The 21795-nt window shown below is 42.0% G+C and overlaps 1 protein-coding gene across 4 annotated transcripts in view; it reads left to right on the top strand.

The window, feature by feature from the left end:
- Positions 1-21795, top strand: part of TANC1 (tetratricopeptide repeat, ankyrin repeat and coiled-coil containing 1) — a 222291-nt gene that overhangs the window by 14274 nt on the left and 186222 nt on the right. For all 4 annotated transcript variants that reach the window (XM_069497146.1, XM_069497197.1, XM_069497105.1 and 1 more), the window contains exon 2: positions 13903-14010. The gene's annotated coding sequence lies outside the window, so the exon portion shown is untranslated. The remainder of the gene's footprint in view (positions 1-13902; positions 14011-21795) is intronic.

The following is a 21795-nucleotide window of genomic DNA, read 5'->3' as shown; positions in this document are numbered from 1 at the left end:
AGCAAGGAGACAGCATAGTGCAAAAAGCAGACTGGTTAACGTCAGGTTACTTCGGGTTGCTTTCCTTGTGTGGGTTAGAGCAGAGGGGACTTCTTTATTAAGCTGGCTCAGGTTGACTGGGACTCTTTAGATCAGTTGCTGTGAATCTCCTGTTTTTTTTTTTTGAAAACTGGCCTGTTTGGGAGTTTGGCTATCATCTCTTTCCTGAATTCTCAGAAGGTCCGATCTTACAAGTAAGCAGCTCAAGTTTCAGTTTGGTGACATGGAACCTTAGCACAAGTGATTTCATTTGGGGTTGGTCTTTTGGGGCCCAGTGCAGGAACACAATCCAAGTCACCTGTCCCCCATAAATTTTATTTAACAAGGGGAATGAAAACATGAAGAAAGGGCGCATATAGGAGATGATTCTTTGTGGTAAATGGAAACTTCTTCCAGAATAGAAAAGGAATGCTTGGCAGCTGACTGAAGGTAGGGAGTTTCCAGGTGGGGCAGCAAGGTGTGGATGGTGAGTGATACTAGGAACAGTACTCTCTCAGGCGGGGAGGGGTAGAGTTTGGGGCCCATCTGGGATACCCAGTTGCAAATGCCCAGGAGATAGTTGGAGAGTCGGCCTTTAAGCTAGGTAGGTGTGGACTTAGAGTTTGTGTAGAGGGCATGGATAATGCATAGGCTTCATTATTCAGAAGACAGATTTCCAGGCCCCATCCCTAGTGGTGCTTCGGTAGGTCTGGGGTAGGGTTTGGGGATCTGGGTTTACGTCAAGGTCCTGGGTTGACTGAGGTTCTCACTTTTGAGAGTGTTTGGCACTCCAAATGGCCTAGCTACCTTTTAATTTCACTTCCTTCAGCAAGCGTTTAATAGCTCCTCAGACAGTATGACGTTGATCTCTGGTAAAAAGCAACATCTAGGAAAATGGCTTGTTTTTAAAAACTTGTGTACATTCGTATTTAATTCTGCCAAGGATGTGTTTATTTATTTATTTTTTTTGGGGGGGGGTCTTGCTCTGTTGCCCAGGCTGGAGTGCAGTGGTGTGGTCATAGCCCACTGCAGCCTCAAACTCCTGGGCTCAAGTGAAAGGATGCTTTTTATTTACTTGGATTAACACTCAAGAGTAACGAGCGGCCTGGCCCGGTGGCTCACACCTGTAATCCCAGCATTTTGGGAAGCTAAAGCAGGAGTATTGCCTGAGGCCAGGAGTGTGAGGCTGCAGTGAGCTATGATTGGGCCACTGTACTCCAGCCTGGGTGACAGAGTGAAACCCTGTTTCAAAAAAAAATAAATAAATTTAAAAAACTCCCCCAAACAAAACAAAAAAGCAAAGTAAAAAGCCCTCAAAATTAGGTTTATTCGTGCCTTTTAAGTGGACCTTTGACAAGAGATTTCTAGTGAAATTAGATTCTGAGTATTTATCTTTCCTACGAAAAGATTGGAGGGGGAACCTGGGATGTGGGGAGTGAGGAGAACCCAGGGCTCTTGGTTTGCCTGGGAATGGCCTAGGTTGTCACTCATTAAGAAGTCACTGGAAAGTATTCAACTCTTTGAAGTCTGGGTTTTAAATCCTATCAGCCATTTATTAGACCATTTGCTTGTTATTAGTCCTGACCAGCCTAGGTCCCCCTCTTTGTCTCTGTCATGTGTGTCTTTTTTTGGTGACTGGAAGCTTTGAAGCAAGACAGACTGGGTTAAGGTACCAACTCAGTCCCTTAGTCCCAGTGTGATCCTGGGCAGGTTACACAGCCTCCCTGAACTATTTTCTGTGAATTTGGAACGAGGGTACTTTTGAAGGTTGTTTTGGGAATAGTGGCATAAAGTCAAAACACATAGACCTGAGCTAGCGACACTCCCTTAATCTCTGGAGGGAGGGTGAGGCTGAGGCATCTGCCTCATTCAGCACACAGGTAAGTGCCTACCTGTTCTGCTAGGGCGTATATTTAGGGCTGACTGTGTGCACTGCTTTACAATCATTACCTACCTTAGTCTACTTTTCCCTCCTGGAGTTGGGAGGCATTCTTGTGTGCTTGTGGCTGATACAAGTCAAGAAGGTTTTTTTTTTTGTTTTTGTTTTCAGCTTGTGTGTCTTTTTTGTTGGTGTCTGGTTACCCTTGGGATAAATTTTGCTTCTTTGTCTTTCCTAGTGAGCAAGGTTTGGGTTCATTAACTGCCTGCTGCTGATTAGTTCATTTTTATAATGTGTGGGAGGGAGGAGCACCTTCCTCCTGTGTTGTTTTTTTCCCCTTACCTTTGCTAAAAGCCATTACTACTTCCTGCCTCAGTGACAGGGCGTCTCAGCTCCCAGCCCCCTTTCCTTAGTCCCCATCCTGGTGGGAAGGGCACAGGAGTCTGCTTGCTCTCTGATTGGTTTGTGCAGTCATTTAACAGGAGCCAACTGAGCCCTCTTCTGTGCCAGGCTTTGTGCTAAGTGCTTAAACTGTCGATTCAGTCCTCTTAAAGGCCTTAAGAGGGAGCAGGCATTCTTACTACTGTATGCCCATTTTGCAGGTGTGTTTCTGTAAAGGTGCACCCCTGAACCCCCTGCCCCTCAGGCTGGTGGGGCCCTGGTACCTCCTCCTGCAGTGCTGCCTTCTCTCCTTCCCCTGCCCACCCTCACAGTAGGCTTCCCAGAGGGCTTTTCCTGGGGTGACTGTGTCTGTCCAGAATTGGTCACCTTGTAGGTCCATTAGGGGTCTTGGGTCCAAAGATCAGTGTTAGTGAGTGGTATGGGAGCTGTAGATGCAGTGGAGTTGGGGGGTGGGGAGAGAAATGTGGGGCATAACTGGCTATGCACAGGGAGCCCAAACTGGTGGCATTGAGCAGGGCTGTTGTAGCTGCTGGGGACTGCATGAATGGCCCCTGGAAGACCCTGAGTGTGCTAGCTGCAGATTTGTGGATGCTTTTGGCATACTTTACTTGTTTATAATGTCCTTTTTTTTCCTGAGATTTTAGTCCTACATTCTAGGTTGCTTTTGACTGACTTTTTGGGGGACAACAGTGCCCTTAGATTATCCATAATAATTATGAAGATGTTGCGTCCTTCAGGACTGCATATTTGACCTCCAGCATATTTGACTTTCAGCGTCAAAACATGCAAGGGAACAGCATAATGGAAGGAAGAATGATTCTGGAGTAAGGTGGACTTGGTTTCAAATTTCAGCTCTCCCCTGATGCCCTTGGATAAGTTTCTTAACTTCACAGTGTCAGTTTCTTCATCTGTAAAATGGGGATCATCATACTAGAAATAATGTTTGTACGGTACATCCAGAGTAGATCTTGGCACATAATAGGTGTTGGGAACTTCCCTTCTTGTTTGATTCAACAGGTATTAAATTGTACCAAGCTCTAGGCAATTACAAAGATGAATAAGATGTGGTTTTTGTCCTGGAGGAAGTTGAAAATCTAGTGGGCAAGGCTGACACATGCAAATTCATCCTGAGGATGTTAAGTGCCAAGACCCTGGCTGAGGCTGGAGCAGGGCACGGGAGCATTTCCTCGGCCCTGAGGGTTGGGAGGTCCTTGCCTTCAGGGAGAAGGTGATGCCTAAGCCCTGTCTGGAAGGATTGAGTAAGAATTCACTTGAGCAAGCAAGGAGGGGGATGGGTTGTAGCCAAAGCAACAGCATGAGCAGAGGAGAACTATACACCTCTGGGTTTGGCCAGATGGAATCAAGTGTGAAGGAGAAAGTCTTGGAAAGTGAGCCCAGAGAGTCTGGTGAGTGTGAAGTTACCGGTGGGCCTTGTGTACTTTGCTGAAGTACTTAGACCTGATCCTGTAGGTAGGTGATGGGGAATCACTGAGGGATTTTAATTTGGGAAGGGACTTGTTTGGATTTGTACCTCACCATGGCTGCTAGGAGTGGGAATGAGCATGAATTTAGGAAGGGTAGAATGGAGACCAGGAAACAGGAGACTACATTATGGTTGCGATGACCACTTGAACTTGGGCAGGAATAGGAAGGATGGAGAGGCGTATTAAAAGGCAAAATCAGTAGGGATTGATTGATAAGGGATGGAGTCAGAGGAAGAAGGAAGAGTCTAGGGAACTGATTGAGATTTCAGCCTATGTAATTGTGAAGGGCGTTGCTGGATGCAGAGGGAAGGGAATACAAGGGTAGAATTGGTCCCCTCCCCATCAAGGAAGGTGAGTTTGGGGCATGTGACACTGAGGTGTCTGTGGGAGTCTCAGTGTAGTTCAGCAAGTAGTTGGATGTTGGCAATAGATTTGTGAAGCTCAATGGAAAAAAGCCAGGGTTGGAGATCAGAGGGAGTTTAGGGATTAAAGTATACTGTTATTGATGAAATGTTAATGATACATGTACATTTCCCAGTAAGAGAAGATGTAGAATTTGCTAGGATAGAAAATCAAAATGTGAGGAGAAATAGTGTATAAATAGTGTTTAATAGCATTGTCATACATTTTTACAGTGCATGGTCTGGTTAAGTAAATTATGGTGCATCCATACAATAGAGTGATCTGCAGATGTTCAAAGAATGAGGTAGGTTTATATGTGCTCTTAAAAATCTCCAAGAATGTTATTAAATGAAAAATATATGTATGCATAGAATACCTTTAGAAGTATATATAACAAACTACTAATGATGATTCCTTTTGGGAGGGATATGAGGTCTGGAATAGAAGAAAGTCTTGCTTTTTATTGCAGATCCTTTAGTGCTGTTTGGCCATTTTTTCCATATTCATACATTTTTTTAAAACATACTGTAAAGAGATGACTAACATTGTACATTATCAGGTGAGCTGGAAAGCAAGTGGCAGAACGTAAAAATAACCTGTGCAATGGCATTGTAATAGTATTATGCATAATGCTAGATTACTTCATGCTCTGACAGTAATGCCATGCATGGGAGGGTTTTAGAGTTCCCATCTTTCACATACATTATTTCAGTCAGACTTAATCACTCCTCCATCTGTGCTCTCATAGCAATTAAAATATTTTAAGAATTATAAACGTTAAATGATACTCTGACGTTTGGGAAGGAGAGAAAAGAGTAATACATGTTTCAGTGCAGCAACCCGATTTTGTTCCCTTCCTTCCCTTCCATTCTCTGCATATGCCTTTAAAAAAATGTAGCTGTAACTAAAGTATACATGTACTTACAGCCTTTTCTGTTTAATATGATTTCATGCATCTCCCCAGGTGTTGTGTAGCTGTCCTCCTTAGCTTTGTAAATACCTGTTATTTTGTGGAGCACCGTGATTGTTTCACTGTGCTCCTTGTACCTCTGCTCCTGCCCTCTCCAGCATAGCTGTGTGAATTCCCTGCCTCGATGCTCCTGTCTTCCTAGACTCTTGGGGCTGGGATGGCCTCTTTGTTATCAGAATCAGGGCACAGAGAAAAGTGTGCAGCAAGTATTTTTGAAGGAATAGATGTTCCTTCTGGGCTTCACAACAGCATTTTAAGGTAGAGACAGTAGACATTGTGGGCATTTCTCAGCTAAGGAAAGGAGTTGGGTTTAAACAGGCTTCCTAAAGTCACATAGCAGCTCCCTGGAAGTGGCAGAACTCAAGCTTGAATTCAGTTCTCCTAACCCCAGCCAAACTGTCTTTCTGCCGTTGGTGAAATCAGAATTTTTCAGTAGGTTTTCCAGGGGAGCAAGCTGATTGAGTTCCATTTAGAGTAAGCAAACTAGGATTTTGACCCTTTTGAGAAATTTAAGAGCTGTAGCTTATATTCTGGAGATGATTGATGAACTGGGTTCAAATCCCAGCAGCACCTTTGACAAGTTGTGTAACCTTGGGCAAGTTACTTAACATCTCTGGGCTTTAGATTCCCCTTAGTATTGTAGGGTCTGATATGTATATGGGGACCTACCTGCAAAGGATTATTGTAAGGTTAGGTGTTAATACATATAAAGCTTTTAAGTTAGTACCCAGCACGTGGTAGGGGCTCACTTAATGTTAATATAACTTTTTTCCAATGGTTTGATTAAAAAGAATAATACCAGTGTTGGCAAGGGTGATGGAGACATGAGAGTTCCATCCAGTGTTGGGAGAATAAATGGGGACAACTCTCCTGGAGGGCAGGCCACCTGTCAGCGTGCTAATTTAAAGCCTGCAAATCCTTGGACCCAGAAATTCCAGTTAGAAATTTATACTAATGAAATAATTGTACAAATGCACAGTTGTATTACGTGGATGTTCACTGCAGTATTGCTTAACAGCAAAAAAGTGGGGAAGACAAATATTCACTTCAAAAGGAGCTTCGGGGAAAACTGGTCATACCAAGCATGGAATGCTCTGCTCTCATAGAAGTTGAACTATTATTACGAACAGGTAGTTTGTACAGGATAAGAGGGAGCTAGATGGAGTGATGTGGAAAGGTGTCTTCTATCTATTGTTTAGTTGAAAACAGTAGGCTACAGAATACTATGTATGGTATAATCATATTTATGCTCCTTTTTCAAATATTACGTATCTGTTAGGCATGTTTACTATATGCCAGGTTCTAAGCTAGGCCTATTTAGATGTATATATGTACATAGAAAAAAAAAAAGACTGGAAGATCTTTGGTGGTATTGAACAATTTTTTCTGTTTAAAAATTACCTTTATACAGCACTATTTTTTCATTATTTATATACTACTTTTATAATACATATTTTTTAAAAACACAAAACATTTTCCTCTGTTCTTAAATAAAAACTTAGGCATTCCCTTTCTCTCCCTTCAACTTTCAATTTCTAAATTTTCTTGTTAAGTTTTTTAAAACTTAGTTTCTAAAGTCTTCTCTGGTTTGTCTTCAGGGAAGACATTATCTTCTGTCCTGAGTTGCTTTTACTCCATAACAAATAGCACTGAATGCCTTCTGTGTGAATGAATGTGCTGAGGTTTGGCAGTGATACTCCATATATCCGCAGTGTGCATTTGACAGTATTTTGCTGGTCATTTTGAGTACTTAAAAAATTAAACCATTTTAATATGAAAAACCTTTCCAGTGGTTTGGGTAGAGCATGTGCACTATACATATCTAGTTTTAACTTTCCAGGGGGATTTCTATTTTAGGACAATGGAGATTATAACTATCAATGAATGGATACTGACCTTTTTTATTTCATGATTATAGGTCATAGAATAGGATTGTTTTCTAAGTAACCATAGAAGCAGAATCTCTTGTGGGGGTGGGAGGTGGTAAGTAGGAGGACATGAGAAGGGGATATAAAGAAGAAGAAAGTGATGTATTTTAAAGTAGAAAGTAGATTAAGTCCTCATTGAGAATGAGAATATCAATCTAGATGTCTTTGTCTCAATTTGAGATCTTCATATTGCAAAAAAGTTGTTATAGATTTGTAATTTTTTTAACAAGTTGATTTATTTGTGGGCATTGTAATAGTATTTTGCCAAATCGTAAGTGGTTGACTCTACCACATTGGGACTTGAGAATATGCTTTAGATTTTAAAGTTGAAATCTTGGCATCATGTATGAATTCTCACAAAATAACTACTGTTTGGAGAAAGGACTGATCAGATTTCTTTCTTTTTAACCAGTGATACTAAAGGTATGTTTAAGCCTGCTGTTGAGTTTGTGGAAACGTATGAAACATCACTCCAAGTGGGGATGGCAGGCTTGGAGCTGGACAGAGCTAAGGGTGAATTTAAATTTTGCGAATTTTCAAGTTGAGTGGCCATTTAAGGGGCTAATCTTTGCCTTGCTTGTTGTGGGGATTGAAGGAGATAATGTGTGTGAGACACCTACTGCCTTGTCTAGTTAAGTATTCAGCAAACACTAGTTCTTCCCAAACTCTTAGAGTTGAGGCTGGGATTTCTGGGTGTCTTGCCACTGTGTTAAGGTTGCCCTATAGCTCTCTCTGTATTTACAAGTGTGTGTATTTAGGAGTGTTTGAGATGTGGTCGTGGTGGTGGCTGGCTAGTGGGCAGTTTTGTGTATTGAAAATTGCTGCAAACTGAGGCTTGGTCATTATTCCCATTGAACTTTTAAATGTAACAGATGGTTGCCATGTGTTTGTGTTATTCTCTGTTAAAAAGCACTTTTTAACTGAGTGTAAATTCCCATGTAAAAATATTAATCTATGAAAACGCAGAGCTAGGCTCTTGTTATCAGCTACTTGAGTGTTATCAAATGTGGTGGAGGCTAACCAGATCCCTGTAGTAATCCCCCTGCCCCAGTGCATTGCCCGAGGGAGGGCGTGACACTTGGAAATTTCAAACTGAGGCTCCTGGTAGCTGTCAGAAAAGCTTCTTTAGGTTTTTATAGAAAGGGATGATAGGAAACCTTCCAGGCCAAGAGGCAGTCTTATACCTGTCTCTGTTCACTTTGCCTCCCACCCTCCTCCCTGACCCCCATTTAAATCTTTCCTGTCCTTTAAACCCCACATTTCTCAGGATACTTCCCCTGACAGCTCTCAATTTCACCCTTGAACTTCTGTCTGTATCAAACGTGTTAGCGCCGACACCTACTGCCCTGACCTTTACATTCTCGTCTCGGGTTATAGCTGACCGCAGGGCATCTGCCAACCAACCTTTTGCTCTTGCCTGTTGTCTGGGCATCTCCTGCCTGGCTCAGCCCTGAATGCCACTCCGCATGCTACATGGTGACTGATTCTGTGGTTCTTCTTTGTCGGGTCCAACACTCTATGTTTTGGAAGAATCCTCTGGAAGGTTTCCCGAACAGCAAGCAGTCTTCTCTCCTTTAATTAAAAGAGAAGAAAAAAGGAACTTAAAATAATTTTGTGTAAGCCTGCCTTCAGTGTTTGTCTTTTCACAGACATATGCTAAATAATATGGCATACTTTTTGTTGTATAGCTTGATATTTTTGTACACACATGGTATATATTATAGCAACGTGTATTCTTCTGGAAATGATTTCTAATGATTCCCTATAATTCACTTTCCAGCCTGTAGGTGTAACATAATTTTTCCAAGTGTTTACTTATTACTGAATTTTAAATAACACTGCAGTGAAGTATTCTATTTTAATTAAATGGTCTCCAGCAATGAAACTGTGTTAAATTAACTAAACATAGTCGTTTCTTTGAATAAATTTGTCCAATCTGTTCATCTTATTAGTCTCTGAGTAATCACTGTGGTCCAGAACTAAACTATCTGTCCTGGGGTACACTCAGACATAAGTATTATAGTACTAAGGGTAAAATAACATGTATACCAATAGGAAGGTGGTGTCAGGTATTTAAGTAAATAAATAGACTCTACATATTTATTTTTATTATTATTATTTTTTTTATTTTTATTTTTTTTTTGAGGCAGAGTCTCGCTCTGTTGCCCTGGCTAGAGTGAGTGCCGTGGCATCAGCCTAGCTCACAGCAACCTCAAACTCCTGGGCTTAAGGGATCCTATTGCCTCAGCCTCCCGAGTAGCTGGGACTACAGGCATGCGCCACCATGCCCGGCTAATTTTTTCTATATATATTTTAGTTGGCCAGATAATTTCTTTCTATTATTTTTAGTAGAGACGGTGTCTCGCTCTTGCTCAGGCTGGTCTCGAACTCCTGACCTTGAGCGATCCACCCGCCTCGGCCTCCCAGAGTGCTAGGATTACAGGCGTGAGCCACTGCGCCCGGCCTGACTCTACATATTTAGACAAAATAGGCACTAAAGAGCTTTAATGGGCTGCCTGTAATCCCAGCACTTTGGGAGGCTGAGGCAGGAGGATTGCTTGAGGCCACAAGTTTGAGACCAGCCTGGGCAACATAGCAAGACCCCATGCCCACAAAAAAAATTTAATTAAAAAAAAATTTCTACAAATTAAAAAAAAAATCAACCTGTAGCTGTTTTTGCCTCTTTGTGTATGTGTGTGTGGGGAGGGTATTGAGATGTAGACTGTGAGAAAAGAATCTGTCTGCATGACAGTTGTATGACTTAGCCACTGAAGAGAGTGGGGGAAAAAAGGCATGGACTTAGGTAACTTTGGAAAATGGTGTTTTAACTATTATACATAAGTGTGTATTCATGGGTTAGGATACACACATGTATTTCCTAGATCTGTCCACTGAGAGGGCTTAGAAGCAATGACATTCCAGTAGCAACAAGCACACCCAGATTCTGGTTCCTAAATACCATTCTCCAATAACAATAACCATGACTCCTTGAAGAAATGGATAATTATAGGTCAGGAGCATCTTGCATTGTCAGAAAAGAAGGAAGTGCTTGTAAGACAAAGGGTATGGGCATGTCAAAAGGATATAGGAGCCAACCTCAAAGAGCTCCTAATAGCCAAAGTTGGAATAATTTGAGAAACAAATAAAATAGCGTAGTACTGTATTATAATTGAAAGTATAAAATAATTATATCTGTATGTGACTTTATATTGAGAGAAGAGATACCTTCCTTAGAGAAGAATTTCAAATAATTTATGTGGATACTTCTCTCTTCAGGAGCTAGGGCTTAATTCCCCCACCCCTTGAGCCGGGCTGAATCTAATGTCTCTCTTCTAAGGGATAGAGTATGGAAAGGGAGGAAAAAGTAAGTTTATAGTGGAGAAACCTGACAAACACTGCCTTAACCAAGTAATCACAGTTAACATCACCAGTGGTAAATCATGTTGAAAGCATATACAGTTAATATGATGTGATGAGAAGGGCACTTCACGTCTGTGGTCTTCCCCCCAAACCTATAACCCCGATATAACCATGAAAACATCAGACCAATCCTAGTTGAGCATTCCACAAAATACTGGACCATTGCTACTCAAGACTGTCAAGTAATGAAAAACAAGGAAAGACTAAGAAACTAACAAACCAGAGGAGAACAAGGAGGTAGGGCAGGTAATTACAAAGTGGGATCCTGGACTAGGATCTTTAAACGAAAAAGGACATTGGTAGAAACATTGGTGAAAACCCCAATGAAGTCTAGAGTTCAGTTAGTTTTTTAAAAGGGCACTAAAAACATTTGCTTTGCAACATTTCATTATGTAAACATTCACACATAAAAGTTGAAAGAAATGTATAGTGAACATCTTCATACCTGCCACCTAGATTCTATAATTTAAGATTTTGTGATCTTTGCTTTATTACATATCTACCCATCAATCCATTTTATTTAAAAAAGTATTTTAAAGTAAGTTGTACACATAAATACATGTGCCCCTCCCTCCCCCCCAGCCTGTTTAAAATGTAATTTCTACATTCTCTACCAAGGTTGTTGTCCAGCACATACCGGGCCTGTCCCAGTGAACACTATGTCTGTGGTTGTGCCCTGTTGAGCCTACAGGACCATGAGAAGTTGGAGAGGTTGTAGGTTATTATTTTTTTAATTTTTATTTTTTTGAGACAGAGTCTTGCTCTGTTGCCCTGGCTAGAGTGAGTGCCGTGGCGTCAGCCTAGCTCACAGCAACCTCAAACTCCTGGGCTTAAGCGATCCTACTGCCTCAGCCTCCCGAGTAGCTGGGACTACAGCCATGTGCCACCATGCCCGGCTAATTTTTTATATATATATTTTTTAGTTGTCCAGCCAATTACTTTCTATTTTTAGTAGAGACAGGGTCTCGCTCTTGCTCAGGCTGGTCTCGAACTCCTGATCTCGAGCGATCCTCGCGCCTCGGCCTCCCAGAGTGCTAGGATTACAGAGGATGTAGGTTATATAGGCACGTTCCAGAGCGATCACAGATGTGTGTGATCAGGTGACCATGCTTGACTGATGTGGGTCTATACTCGTGGGCAGTGGGGCATCGTGGGATCTGTGAGCATCCAGGACGTAACAGCTGCTTTCCTGGCATGAGGGCAGCTTTAAGGGTGGCTGGAAGGGATGGTGAATCTGGTCTGAGACAGCACTGAGCTGCTGGAGTTGTAGTGTGTAGTGCCTGAGCATTTATTTGGGGAGAGCCTAAGGCCTGCCTCACCATGCCATTCTCCCTTCCCTCTGATCCCCTGGGAAAATAAATAGAGCCGGAGGAGAGAGGCTTTAATTCTGGAAAGAGGTAGGAGGACTGACCAGCTCATCAGTCAGGAGAGTGTGCAATTATGCAGAAAGGACAGAAATCACTCCCTGAAGGCCACAGACTTGGGGATTTGCCCAGAAGAAGACCTTACAGCTGCTAACAGTGGCCCTATTCAGTTTGGGTGCATAATGATTTTAAAACTAATCAGGAACCAAAGCCTGAGGCTGGGGACAAACACAAATATCTTGTTGACAGAGCAAACATCTAGATTTTGTCAGATAGGGAAGTTGCTGGGAAGGTCAGAGTGATGTAATGGTGTGTGGCTAAGCTTTCATCCTTAAACAGATGGGCCCCCAAGGTACCATCTGCAGCTCCCTGGGGCCCTTCAAAATCACTTCCTATAAATTAAATTGTCCTAAGTTAGTATCGAGAAATTAATGTGGTAGCCATACTAGAAGCAAAGCTAGACAAAGGAAGGAAATTTCCACTGAGTTATCGGTTTCCTTTTCTTCCCCTGCTTTATAAATAGACCTGAGATTTATTATTTTGTCAACTTTCTTGTTTAGCATGTGACTATTGTTGCCTCCCCAAATAGCCATCCAAAGTAAACTTCTCTTTCTTCTCTTAAGCTTGGACAACTGCATTTATCCCTACCTAAGCTGGTGTCAGCTAGATCTTCTTCATAAACTGTCTTTTGCTATTTTGGGTTTTCTGTTTTTGTTGAGGAGGAAGTAGTGTTTTTCTTTCTGGTTTTTTCTTTCATCAAAGGGATATTTGTTCTGGAAAGACAAGGGGAAGGGGTGTTTCTCAGTCTAGATCAGAGACAGAAAATGTATGGCATCGTATGTAAATGGCTGGTGATGAATCTTAATTGGTGATGTTTTTAATAAAACATTTCAGCATAGAAAACAGGGTCTGCTCTACTCATCCTTTTATTTATTCAACAGTTCTTGGCACATCGATGTGCCAGGCACTGAGGAGTTGCAATGGATGGTGTAGCCTCTGTTCTCAGGGAGAGAGAAAATAGCAAAGTGAAGTTTAAGGAGGCACTAGAGAAGCTGGAGGAGGAGGAATAAGGGGGGCCTTCCTGGAGGAGGTGATTCTTGAGCTGTGTCTCAGGGGAGTAGCCAGGTGAGGTCGGGGTTGGGTGGGGGACACCCTAGCGGAGGGGTGGAAAGTTAAATGGTGGATGGAGCGCAGTGCAGCAGGGACTGAAAAAGAGGCCGAAGGAAAGATCGGTTCAGAATAGGAGTGAAGAGGAAGAGCCCGGGAGGTGCTTGTGGCTCATTGGTAGGTAAGGAGTAGGGGCAGGAACGTGGGGTGTCAGCACATCAAGCCTGCTGGCTTCGGCTTTCTGGGTAAAGTGGGAAGAAAGGGCATTTGCTAGAGCAGAACTGAGAAGAATGATAGAAGTTTCAAGCAGTGGTTGTGGAGAATGGGAGGGGGCTTTCTTAGGACACTAAGGGCCTCTCTGGGTCAGAGGATTCAAGTGCAATGGCATCTTTCTGTGGTCTTTGGTCCCGGGGTGTAGGTGAGGACAGGCTGAGTTGTGTTGATTCTCGTGGGTTTAGTCAAAGAAGAGGGCTGCAGAGAGTCGAAGGGGAGAGCTGGATGGTCAGTGGGGCGGTCCATGCTGTGAGGTAATGAAGATGGGACACACTCAAGGGACATCAAGGAACCAGGACCTCGGGGGAGAAGGGGCTATGAGAGCCAGAAGGATAGGAGGTTGTGGGCATCAAGCAAGAGCTTTGCACTATGCCTCTGACTGTGAGGTGTGACCCAGGGAATGGCTGGCCAGAGCCAAGAGCCAAGGACCAGAGCCCAAGTGCATCTGCCGTCACTTCCTGACCCTGTGCTGGGCACTGCTCTGTGTGCTTTGAGCTGTTGGTTTAACAACATCTCCACGAACAGGCTCTATCAACATCCCCTATAGAGGAGAGGTCACCGGGGGAGGTGAAGAGGTTGCCTCAGCCCAGGCGGCTAATAAACGGTGAAGCTGAGGTTCTAATCCAGGTTGTCCCCTCTGCTCTTGTTCATTTAGGAGTTGACTATTGGGAAAGAACGTCTCTCAGGAGAAAGGGCAGAAGAGAGAATTGTGAACTAAGCCTCTCCTCTTCTTTTCTGGTGAATGAGAAGTTTCCAAAAATAGGTAGGTAAGACAGCTGAGATTTGGGGTAGGGGGTGGTATGACTGTGAGTGGTGAGAGCCTCAAAGGAGGACGAAGTTTTAGCTGAGGTTGGAAGAGAAATGGGCTGGAGAAGGTCTAGTCTTCCTGCCCGCCCAGAGCCACACTTGAGCCGGTGCCTCCAGGTGGCGTGGGGCCCCCTCGGAACAGAGGCGGGGGTTAGCGTTTAATGGGTACAGAGTTTTCCTTGGAGAAGATGAAAAGGTTCTCTAGATGGTTGGTGACGATGGTTGCAGAACAATGCGAATGTGCTTAGTGTCACCGAACTATATACTTAAAAATGGTTCAAATGGTAAAATTTGATGTTTTGTCTATTTTACCACAATAAAAAATAAAAAGGTGGTGTACGGAGTGAATGGTAATCGTTACCATTTATGAAACTTTTTCCTGGTACAAAATGGGCAGTTATTAAATATTGGAATGTATGCTGGGGATTTTGCTAAGTGCTTTATGTGTGTTTTCATTTAATCCTCACTTTCAGAGATGAGGTAAAGCCCTGCTGTGCAGATGAGGAATCTCAGGTTTAAGGAGATTAGGCAGCTTGCCCAAGGCCATGCACCCAGCAGTGGTAGCCTGGGTGCAACCAGATCCCTCTGACTCCAGAGCCCTTGCTTGGATCCCTTACGGAATTGAACAGTAGAAAGAAGGTTCCAGAGACTGTGGGAGAGGGAAAGTGCAGGAGGCTGTGGATAGAGGAAGTACCTGGAATAGGGAATGCTGGATGAGGAGAGGAGGGTGGGGGGCGGGGGAGCAGCAGGACCGCAGGAATGAGAAGTCGGATGGAAGGGACCACTCCCCAGTGTCCAGACTGGGCATGTGCTGTGACAAACTGGCGGAAAGTCCGGGTAACACTGACCTGGTCTCAGAAGAGGGCTGGAGGTTACAGAGAAGGGTAAGGGCCCAGTTGGGGGCGGTGTCTGTGTGATCTACAGTCAGTCTTGTCAGCAGAAGGTTCTTCCCAGCCTGGGACCTGCGCCGGGAGGGGCTGGTGGCATGGACAGCGTGTAGAAGGGCTCGGCCTGTGCTCCCTTCTCATCTTCATCCCCAACTCTCCTTCCTGCTGACCTGCCCGAGGGAGCCAGGCTGCCCGTTGAGTCCAAAGTCAGCAACCTGATACTGAATTTAGGTGCACAAATACAGGGAGGAGGAGGCAGAGAGGAGGATTGAATATTTTCCTAATGCTGACAGAGCAAATACCAAGGGTGAGGTTAAATCATGGCCAACTACCAGGCTTTGTAGACGATCAGCAAACTGCAAACAGGTTTTTATCCTGTTTAGCAGAACGGTATGAAATATATACATGAGGAAATGGATTTTACCTGGCTCCTCACGAAGATTTTGAGGTTGCAACCTAAAATGCCTAAAGGTGTATCTTATCTTAAGTGGTGGCCAGTGGTGTTTGTGATCCCTCAGGTGGAGATGGGGGCCTGTCTCAGATATTTAGGTTCAGTGGGGTGTTTGTGCACTGATTATAAGGGACCTCTTGAGAGCTCCTGTTACCATTTTTACTTCATATGTTTACTTTGGATTCAGCAGGATTCTTTTATTCTCCTGCCCATAGTTTTAAATTCTGTGCTAAAAGGCAGATTGCCTGAGCAGTGCTTTCGGTGTGGTGTAGTGATGATCACGGAGAGTGTGGTCTGTGATTATATCATTATTTGGAATAAATAAAAAGATGTCTCATGGTTGGTCCTGCAAGGGCAGTCTGGAAGTGGCATCGTTGGGGATTAAGTTGCACTGCAGTTGAATCTTGCAGCTGTCAGACACGCGGTATGGCAGCTGTAACCTCCAGGTGTAAATAGACTTTCGTCAGCAGCACTGAAAAGTGCTGGGAGGACCCAGGGCGCTGCGGGGTGCTATCTATCGAGAATCGATTGCAGAACCTTGTTCCTGGCTGAGATGTGTTTTATCCCCCATAGCTGGCTGATCTGTAGAGCTTTACACAGTTCATTTCCAGGAAAGGTAGGGGGTGTGTGCTCGCCGATGTCAAATTCTGATTGATCATTTCACTGTTCCCTTTTCTGCCCTTTTCCACTAGCTAAGAAACAGTTGGGGGCCAGGTAGAATTTGCCTTAAAGTGAAAACAGGACTAGGGTAATGATAACAAAAGTAGTCCTTCATTTTGAGAAATAATAATGGCTAACAGTATAATGGCCAGTTAAGGCCTGTGCCTTCTTGGGATTACCTAATAGGCTGCTCGAGCACAGGATTTTGTCTTTGATTCACGGCTGCATCCCTCAGCCAAGAACAGTGCCTGGCACGTAGTAGGTGCTCTAATAAATGAACTTAGTACACATGAGGATGCTGAAGCACAGAGAGGTCAAGGCCACACAGTGAATAACTGGATTCCTTGACAATAGGTAGATGAAGGAAGTGGAAGTCACAGGGAGTAATGGTTTGTCCTCAGAACTTCCTCATTGAGAATAGTATTGTCCATGCTTTTAGAGGAGGCGTGAGTTACAAAAGTAAACTTTTTCTATCTGTTAATAAATACTAATTTTTAAAATTAATTTTATTAAAAATTAATATAATTTTATAATTATGAGGATTAAGTGAGAAAGAACTTGGAACAATCCCTATACTTTGTAAGTGCTAGAAAGTGTTTGGAAATTTGCTATGCATGTCATTTATTTTTTTAAAGGATGTTTGATTGCTTACTGGGTTTTAATTTTGAAATAAAGACAAATTTTTTTTTAATTATAGAGATGTCTTTAAGAATAGGCTTGAATAAGAACATATAATTCAAGATATAATAGGAAGTCAAGAGCAAGGTCCGATTTTAGTAATAAGAATGTTATATTACCATTCTAAACAGTGCATGAATGTAAAATATTTTGTTAAACAACTAGAATACAACATTTTAATAGGAATTGTCCATAGAGCACCAAGAAAAGTATATTAGGAGAAAGTGTTATTGTTTAGCCCAGTAGTCTTTAAACATTTGTGACATTGCAGTCCTGGCAATAAAATACTTTTTGCTCACACCTGCATCACTGATAAATTTATAGTCACACACTTACTAATAAGTTATTTGCATTATAAAATATATAAAATAGAAATAATAGATGAAACATTATTTGAATATTTAGTTTTTTTTTCCTATACCCCTGGAGATCACCTTTTACCCTCTTTTGAGACATCTGGTTTAGAAAGACAGCGTAATCTAGAAGAGGAAGCCCACAGCATTTTTTGAAGGAGGTTTACTATTTTTTTTGGAGTTGTATGTGGTTGAGAAATTCTCAGAGGTAAACTGTCAGGCAGATTGAGTGTAGGATGTTTGGGGAGTAAACCAGAAAGCTATCCCTGGCCGTCTATCTAAAAATGTTGATGAGGTATCACAAATCAAACTACCAAGGATTAAAGTGTCCCCGTTAGAATTGTCAACCCATTTCCTTATAACTGATAATGCTGGACACTATGGACTAGAGGAAAAAATACAGTTCATACACAAGGTATGCAAAATTACTTTTAAATTTGAAAGATATTTCAACAACTGTCATGTGCATTTCGGTCAGTGATGGACTGCACATATAACAGTGGTCCCACAGGATTATAATATTGTATTTCTACTGTGCCTTTTCTGTGTTTAGATGTACAAATACTACAATTACCTGCAGTGCTCAGTAAAGTAACATAGTGTTACTTTGTAGCCTGGGAGCAGCCACGTAGCCTAGGTGTGTAGTAGGCTATACCATCTAGGTTTGTGTAAGTGTTCTGATGTTCTCACAACTAACATCATCACCTACCTATGCATTTCTCAGGACTTATCCCTGTCCTTAAACACATATGACTGTATTTCTCAATGGAATGGTAAGGAAGCTAAGTTAATTATTTGGAAGTGAAAAAGTGGAAGTAAGATGAAATCACTGGACTTGACCTTGGCAAGAAGTGTGGTGGATAAGAGGGTGGTGAGGAAGTGACACTCTGCTTATGGCCCCCAAGAGAGACCAGGGTGGAGGCTGGCTGAAAACTCTGGAAAGGCAGAGGCAGAACCTAGAGTGGGGTACTTACTTTTGTCATTATGTAATATTTGCTGGTAAATTAATCTTAGTTTCTCCACAAATTAACGTTTTCTAATATTGCCAAATCCTTTACCTGTTTCTAGATTTAAAATATCATATAAAGAGAGATTATCAAGTTAAACTGCATTCATTGATTGAATACTTTGTCCTTGTGAGTCAGATTCAAGCTTTTGTAGTGGTTTTATTTATTTATGAATGAATGAATGAATGAATGACAGGGTCTTGCTATCACCCAGGCTGGAGTGCAGTGGCATGATCATTGCTCACTGTGGCCTTGAACCCCTGGGCTCAAGTGATCTTTTCACTTCATTCAGCCTCCTGACTAGCTGGGACTATAGGTGTGCACCACCATGCCCAGCAAATTTTTCTGTTTTTTTTTTTTTTGTTGTAGGGACAGGGTCTCCCCATGTTGTCCAGGCTGGTCTTGAACTCCTGGCCTCCAGTGATCCTCCTGCCTTGGCCTCCCAAAGTGCTGGGATCACAGGTGTGAGCCACCTTGTCCAGCCTAGTGGTTTTATTTTTGAGAAAAGTTGCATTACAAGAGAAAGCAGCTATTGCTATTTTTGGAATTTCAGCTTATACTGTGGTCGATATCTACAATTTCTGTTGCAAAGCATGCCAGCGTTATTCTGAACTGCATCCAATACAGGTTGGTGGTCCAGGTCATTACTTGCAAATTGATGAATCCTGTTTTAGCCACAAAATCAAGAATCACAGCTGTGCTCCAGAGGGAAATATGGGTTTTTGGTCAACCAGCTATTGGTTATTTGGAAATTGTTGCTGACTATTCTGCCCAAACTTTGCTGCCTATTTGCAACTTGCATTATAGTTCAGCCTAGTTCTGCCATTTGCTCCTGTTCATGGAGCAAACGTCATTCATTCTTTCGTTCATAACGTCATTCATTCTCTCCTTGGTTTCCAACATGCCCAGGTTAAACATAGTGATCCCGGCTTCTGTTTCATGTCTCTTCTTGGCATGCATACCCAAATCATTGAGTCCTATATTTGGTCAAATTTGTGTGGCATGATTGATTTGGAAATAATGTTTTCAATTTCCTTTTACTGCATATATCAGAACAATTTTCTGTTAACTAATGCGATGTTTTGACTTTTGGTTTTAGCATGTTTTAGAACAAATATTCCGGGACAAATCTTATAGTAGGACTCCAAGGCAGAATTCATTAGCCTTGTGATATCAGTAGCCACTTCAGACCACCAAGTGGTAATGAACATGAATTGATTTGGAGTGATGCTTGGGGTAAGCTGATCATCCATAGTTTGCTGTTGATCTTGGGGACTGGGTTTAACTGCTGAAATGAGCTGTCAGTTTCAAACAGATTTAGGATGCAAATTATTTATTATTTTTTGAACCATTAAGAGCAGGCCAAAAGCTTCATTTTTCATTTGAGAGTGTTTAAAACTGTGCTTATAGCCATTTTGTTCCTCAGAAAAGAGAACTATCATATGATGCAGCAATCCTACTACTGGGTATATATCCAAAGGAAGGGCAGTCAGTATGTTGAAGAGATATCTGCATTCCCATGTTTATTGCAGCTCTATTCACAATAGCTAAGATATGGAATCAAGCTCAGTGTCCGCCAGTAGGTGACTGGATAAGGGAAATGTGTGGTACATATACACAATGGAATACTATTCAGTCATAAAAAATGAAATTCTGTCATTCGAGGTAACATGGATGGGCCTAGAGGACATTATGTTAAGTGAAAGAAGCCAGGCACAGAAAGGTAAATACTGCATGTTCTTACTTACATGTAGAAGCTAAAAAAAGTTGATCTCATAGAAATCGAGAGTAGAACAGTGGTTACCAGAGGTGGAGAGGAGTAGTGGGGAGGGGAGGGTGGATAGCCAAAGGTTGGTTAACTGATACAAAAGTACAGCTGGATAGGAGGAATAAGTTCTAGTGCTCTATAGCAATACAGGGTGACTATAATTAACAGTAATTTATTATATGTTTTCAAATTACTTGAAAAGTAAATTTTGAACATCCCTAACACAACAAAATGATTAAACATTTTAGGTGATGGATATGTTAGTTACCCCGATTTGATCATTGCACATTATATGCATATATTGAAATATCCTACTGTACCCCCCCAAAAAGGTCAGCGATAACTTAAAAACAAACAAACAAAAAACCAAAACACTGTGTACTTAGTACTGAAAAGAAGGTGGAATTTGAAAGCATTTCTACATGATGGCAGATTATCTACAAATAAAATATTTAAGTGTTATTGGAGTATTTTCAGCAGAAGCATTTCACAACAAGCAAGAAAAGATCCTCTTCTGGAAGTAGGTGGGCCAGATATTAAAGAACCAGAGGAAATAGCAAATACAGACCATTTGTGGGAACCTTCCATTCCCTCAGGAACCTCCTTGAAAAACGGGCTATGTAGGGAACTAGTCTTTGGCAGTATTCAGCTCTGGAGAAGTTTTCTTAAATGGTAGTTATGGTATCATTCAGAGAACACTAGTGGTAAGTGTTCTTATCCTTAATTTTACATAAAAAAAGACAGTCACTTTTATAACTAACTTGTTGATGTATTTATGACTTAGATGGGGGAAATGTGAGAAACTATGATAGTTGGCAAATACTTAGAAATGACAGGGATAGAATTAGAAACTGATAAAATAAGAATTTGGGGTTCCTGGGAGTCCTTGGGAAAAGTGGCCTCCCTGAAGAGTGAATCAGGGAAAAGTAATGCTGCTTCCAGAGACATTACTCACTAAGGCAGTGCAGGCAAGCCCTTCCTCGCCCTTTCAGTGGAGGCTGTGGGAGTGTCGGTGCGGGGCCTGGCCCGTGGCATGAGCCTGCAGACCCCTTTGAGTCCTCACCATTGTTAGTGCAGTAAAGAGAGATTTCACACTAACATGTGGCTCCAGTTTACAGATTCTGATCTGCCAAATCCTATTTCAAGGATGTTAAAGGGGACAACATTCAGAACTATGTGTTTGCAGAAATGAATGAAAAGCATTTAAAAATTTTATCTGAATGACCTTCATTTTCATTCTAAAAACGAAAGAAAGGTTTATCAGAATAATCTCCTAAAGCCCCTTCTGGTTCTGAGTGAGTGTGTCCATTTTGAATAGGTGAGGATGGGAGGTGACATTTATTTAACACTACTTCCTAGTCCAGGAGCTATATGTACAATAGTTGCTTTAATCCTTCATTATTTTATTCACTCTGTAAATCACACTTATTAGGTAGGAATATCACTCTTTCTGTTTTACAAATAAGCGTGAGTAACGTGGACAAATTCACTTAGCTACCACCAATAAGTAGCTGAGCTGGAATTCATTAAGAAATGGTTATAATAATAGTAACAGTGAATCCTTGCAAGTTTTGAAAAAAGTTAGTGTTTTGGGTGTTAGAATTGTTCTGTTTTCTCTGTTTCTTCCTATTTTCTCACAGATTACTTAGAAGTCAAAAAATTTTTTGAAGTTAGCAAGATCTCAAATTCTACCCCTTGAAGAAGAAACACTCATTTTTTGGATTCTGGGGGGGGGGGGAGGGCGGAATTCAGAACCTGAATTCAAACACATGCCTCTGGAACCTTAAAATACCTTGCTACTTTCAGTTTTTTGGGGAGATAGTGGATAGATCGAAGACTTTACACAAACAAAAATTGCCCCTTTCCATTTGGCTGTTGAAGTCTCTGCCATGTAAAAGACCTGTTTTTAAAGCTGTGCTTTCCTGTTTTTTCCTAAT

The sequence above is a fragment of the Eulemur rufifrons genome, chromosome 1 (assembly GCF_041146395.1).
Source record: "Eulemur rufifrons isolate Redbay chromosome 1, OSU_ERuf_1, whole genome shotgun sequence".
Taxonomy (NCBI): domain Eukaryota; kingdom Metazoa; phylum Chordata; class Mammalia; order Primates; family Lemuridae; genus Eulemur; species Eulemur rufifrons.
This window is presented reverse-complemented; position numbering and strand designations above follow the sequence as displayed.